Raw genomic sequence first — 6,000 nt, 5'->3', positions numbered from 1 at the left:
AATGTCGTATTCAGCAGTACTGCCTGGAGCACATCAGCTCTGGGGCAGAGAGACAAATTGGCAGTCACTGAGCACAGTTTGGAAGAAAGCTGCATTTTGTATTCTGAATGAGCAAGAGTGCTTTGTAATGCAATGTAGTTTGGGACAGCATGATAAGGGAATCCATCAAATTTAGGGCTAATAACGGCCTCAGAAACAGAGATGGTGGCTATTAACAAAGTTCTGCTCTGGACCTGTTACTGGCCATAACACACTGTGAGCACTCAGAGCTGAGAGATATCTGTACAATGTGCTAGTTGGTCTCTGACTGAACATGCTGGGATTCAAGTACACTCCCTCATCTGCTCCAATCTGTGCTGGGTCAAGGGCAAGGACAACTCAACTCGCTGCAGTACCTGTATAAGATCAAGCAAGATGACATTTCAACACTTTACCATAAGACGATGGTAGTGACACTCATCGAACTGTCGCATCTGGAAGCCCGAGAACTTTATATTAGTTCAACACACAATGACATTTATTTGGTTTTACTATTTTGTCATGTATTTTGTATAATATGTGGTTCTTTAATACAGGATGTCACAATCCCCTCAGGTCAAAATAATACCAACAGTAAAGGACACTAAAATGAGTATTTTGAGAAAAGAAACAAATGGTTGGAAGTGTGTATTTCAGGTAGTATAAGTGTGGTGTCACCGCCAGACACCACACTTGCTAGGTGGTAGCTTTAAATCGGCCGCGGTCCATTAGTACATGTCGGACCCGCATGTCGCCACTGTCAGTAATTGCAGACCGAACGCCACCACACGGCAGGTCTAGAGAGACGTACTAGGACTCGTCCCAGTTGTACGATGACTTTGATAGCGACTACACTGACGAAGCCTTTCTCTCATTTGCTGAGAGATAGTTAGAATAGTCTTCAGCTAAGTCCATGGCTACGACCTAGCAAGGCGCCATTAACCATTTCTAGAGAGAGTCTCACTTGTATCATCAAGAATGCTGTATACAAATGATGGATTAAAGTTAAGTATTCCAGCAGCTACGTACTTTTCTTTATAGCATTCATTACGTATCCTGTTTCAGACCTCACGCCCATCTGCGTGAGCTTAACGCGTGCCTTTCGGCTACTTCCGAGTGGCGTGGCTGTCTTGCTACGCCACAACAATAAGGTCTTGAATGTACAACATTTTTGAAGTAAATGTGTGTAAACTGCTTATGCTTAGTAGTAAAGCAACTGCCTTCAAACTGACAACCGTAACACTTATCTTGAAAAATAATACACTATTGCCTACACTCTGTTCACAGAGGAGTTGACTGATTGTAAAAGGTATAACATTTCTCATTACAACAAACTAAAGGCGTGCATTTAATGTATGATGTTGCAGCATGCAGTGCCCAGAAAGACATACAAATGTAGCGAGAAAAGATTCATAGTACATATCTTGTCAATTGGAAAAAAATTATCATCACAGGCAGAAAATTACAGGAAATTGGATTATTCATGCCACAGACAGTCGGTAAATGTTCTCAACAAAGATTTGTTTACAGAGTAGAATTTGAAGAGATGGTGTTGGATCCTGAGACAGGACATTAATCAAGCACTAGAGTCATTCCATTTCAAATTTATCAGATTTAAAGATGGTCCTCACTTGACCATTTCTGAATCCAATGGCTTTTTTGGAGTAGGTTCAACGATGTCTTGGATGAACATGTACAAAGTTTCAACTTGATATTTCTTTTCGTTCCAGTTCTTCAGCTTCCCATAGACAGGGGTCTCAGTTTCCACAACCTACATGCATGCCAGAACGTTAACTGGATAACGTTCACGAAATGTGCTCTTAGCTTATAAGATCCTGCTTTTCTATACTAAACAATATTTTGTGCTGAATAAGAATACATTACTAATTACATGGAGAGCTGCATCAAACCAGTCTCAGGACTGATGACCACAACAACAACCAATTACATCTTTAAATACAGAGTTGGCCAGAAAAATGTATACACACTTTAAGGAACCATGGTTACTGTACATGTTCAAAATGTTCACTGTTGGCGGCTATGCACATAACAGAATGACGAGCAGTTGCCGCAACTACATCAGTCGATGTTGCAGTGGAGATCGCTGCACATGTTGCTGTAATCTCCTGGCAAAGTACCTCCAGCATGTGTGGCTTCCTTTAATAGACGTTATCTTTCACAGTTCCCCACAAGTAAAAGTCCATAGGTGTTAGATCTGACAACCGAGGAGGGAACTTCATGGGCTTCTTCATCCAATACAATGCCCCGGAAAATTGTCATCCAGGAAAGCTCATGCGGCTAGGTGGTGCACCATCCTGTTGGTAGAAGACCTCTTCATCAGCTCTATAAAATACACATATATCTGGCAAAATTGATGTGCATAACATTTCCAGGTACACTTCACCAGTGACAGTAGCATCAAAGAAAAAGGGTCCTACAAAGATCCTAGACCATAGTCCACACCGCACATGAACCCCTAGTAGGTTGACTGCTTTATCCACTTAAACATGCAGATTTTCTGGTGCCCAGTACACACTGTTATGCCGATTCATGGTTCCCTTAAGTTTAAATTGTGCCACATCAGTCCACACTACCTTCATCACAAATTGTTCGTCATCAGTTACCAATTGCTGATAGGTTTCAAAAAATTGCATTCAGTGATCAGGATCATCATCATTAATCATGTGCAGTAATTGTGGAGTGTTGACTTTCCATTTTGCAACTTTCAGAATTCAATGTACACTTGTACTGCTAACCCCCACTTCATGTGCCCATTGCGTAGCAGACTTCTGTGCAGAATTAACAAATGCCAACGAAGCAGGACTTGTAGCTGTATGCTGTCTTCCTGATCTTCCTTTGTGAATATCACAATTTGTTCCATGCAATTAAAACTTGACAATGATGCTTTTAATTGCTAGGTGGGTTGGTGGTTCAGTTTCCAACTACCGCCTCCACTGATGTCGCACTTCAAAGTTGAAAAACAATTTCACAATAAATCTTCATTGCTCGAATGTCATGTGTGTTCCAGCCATCTTGTTTTATCAATACTGAGATGAATGTGCTAACATCTGTTGAGCCAAAGAACATACTACAACACACTCATAACTCAAATGGAACAACAATATTGATGTCGCAATAGAGCCTGACAAAAGAGGGTATAGATTTTTCTGGCAGACTCTGTACATGTGTTGACAGCTGTAAAACTTCAAAAATAGTAGAAAATTCACTTTGCGTCTATGAGAGTCCCTCTTTAATCAGCCATAATTCAAAATTTAATGGGCGGATTCAGCCAAGAATTGGTAATATGATGCACAACCATGCTGTCTTCTTGTGCCTTTCTGCAATAGCCTCAGTTCTTCTCAAAGAAAATATATACACTTGCCAGTTTAATGAAAATATTTTGGGTGCCAAATTTTGGATAATTATGGAGGTCTATATCTCAGCTGTATGTTCTTTGATCTTTTTTGTCTTGCTGTCCCTGCAAAGTGCAGAACAATTCCAACATTTCAGGTTGGACATTTGTCCTAGTTTGTACTAGTATTTTTGTGTTTTACATTTAGGAATCTTACGTTTTTGAAGTCACGTTACTGTTTTAAGCAATAAAATAATTCTTTTAATTCTAACGAATACAGTTGTCAGATATACATACTAAATTGTCTGCAAAATAATAAATAAAACTAATGCATTTCAACGTTTCCTGCAATTCTTTCCTTGGGAACATAAATCATTCCAGTTGGCTTCATGCAGTGTCTGGCATAATGAGCAAGGTTCCCTGTAGTTTGTACACTGAAACTCTTGCTGCAGCACATCTCGTACGCTACCACTTTCACTAACAACCGAAACACACACCTCTCATTCTTTCTATTGCTTCCAACATACTTCCTCATACATGTCACTGTCATCTATAAGATTAATTAGCCTGAGATCACTGGCTTTAACTTACAATTAATAGAATTTTGTGCCACTCTCTTTTCTTTGCCTGTACTACAAACCAATGCTTTGATATTATTTGGTAAATTTGGAAATTCATCACTTAAACATTTAATAAGAAACTCCATATTTGCATGGTACCTTCAGGTACAGATATTATGTGGCGTTTCAGATGTCAGTAAAACATTAGTGGGTATAGGATCAAAAAATTATGTTTTTTCACCACAGCTGTAAAATGTGGAAATTCAGATTTAAAAAGTTCATATCCTTCCATTACTGTTGTCAACATTATTCACTGCTGCACCTTATACTTTTTTGGTACTTATATCTCTATGAACCAAACAATCTCTCTTTCCTGGAAGATTTCTTGAGAAAAAATTTTGGACTTTTGAAATAAGTCCTTTAGTATAAATTTTACGCCCATGCAGTGATATTTCCGTTCTGGAAGAAGAAGAAGCACCTTCAGTTTGTGGTTTCTGTGATAACAGCTTCTTCACCACAGCACTTCTTTTATTGCAGCTCTTAGGCAATGCTTCTTTGTCCACTGACTGCCTTTCCTAGTGAACTTGCTGGCTTGTTCGGTTGAACTAATGAGTTACCGGACTGTTCTTTCTTCCTCATTCTAAAGCATTGTTTTTGTTCTCTCTTTTGTTTTCTTTAATTTATGAAGTGCTAGATTGTCATTCACTGTTTTTCTTATCATTTGGTTTCTTTTCTTATCATGCTTCTTTTTGTTTGCTAAATGTAGCTGACATGCGTCCTCGTTGTTCTTCAACTTTTCTCTGAACTTTTGGACTCCAGTCTTTGATGCCATTACTGCTATGTATTGTAAATTGAAATTTAGTTAAAAATATCTATTATTATGTTATTTGGCAAAATAAGTGCCCAAAACATGTACCTTCATTCTAAAACAATATTCTTTTTAACCCATTTTCTGACAAAGCTTCAAACATTGGAGAGAATACAGTGCATAAAGTCCCACCCATAAAATGCAAATGTTATTCTTAACATACTTTAATTTTACCAGCTGAATCCTACATGCAAACTAGCTTGCTTACACAGTGTTCTCTTGTACAACTTAATGATGTTCTGTGTTACGGGTGGGACAATTCACATTGAAATTAAAATTAATTAATTTTGAAACAATACTCATATCAAATGAACTTCTAATGCACAAATATACTTCTTTTTGACTTGGTTTTTAAGAATCTGTCTTGTGCTCTCAAGAATGGCCGACTGGACTACAAACGGGGTTGCAATAATACACTGTTCTAGTGTTTTGTTCAGCAGGGAAAAGGAAATAACAGATGGTCAAATTTGTGTGTTCTACAATGAATGTTTTGTAAAGGGCTAATTACAATATAAAATATGTAGTTTCAGCTTTAATTTGCCCAGTTTTGAAACTTATATTTCAATAAATATATTTTCAATGAAGTGTCCCTGTTTTTCTGGACCTGTTCAGCAGTCTTTCAGCTTCAGCAGCTGACCCTTGTCTGCTTACAGCTGTAAAACCTTGTTCAAAGTTGTATATTTTCATAAAGAGTGTATATGCTCAAATGCAGCATTAATGAGTAAATAGAAAGTAAAATGAGAGAAAACAGCTTCTAAGCCACAAAAATACAGGTGTAGTTATGTACAATCAACTTCAAGCGATAAGCAGCAATAAAACAAATGAAAATCCAGAGAGACAGAACTTTAAACACACTGTATGACTGGAATAATGTCTTTGCACTTGAGACTAAATAAATTGCAAATGCTGTCTTATTTAGATTCTGAACAAGTATATTGCCTTCCTGATGCTATTGATGGTGCTTTTGATTTTAAATATGTGATGATCTGGAATCCATTAAGTACCTTAGGTAGATGGACAATGGAAGGAACAGACGTGGCCAGTGGGATGCAGAAAGCTGATAAGTGCTGGAATTTCTTCACCGACTTTAAACACTTTGACTTTGAATACTACAAAATCATTCTAACCTCTGTTTCCCCTAATATTGTTTACAACAATGGGCTTGAACTGTTGATTTTCTCTTATCCTAGCAACTCTGTGGA

This window comes from Schistocerca americana, chromosome 11 (genome assembly GCF_021461395.2).
Source record: "Schistocerca americana isolate TAMUIC-IGC-003095 chromosome 11, iqSchAmer2.1, whole genome shotgun sequence".
Taxonomy (NCBI): Eukaryota; Metazoa; Arthropoda; class Insecta; order Orthoptera; family Acrididae; genus Schistocerca; species Schistocerca americana.
Note: the sequence above shows the minus strand (reverse complement) of the source record.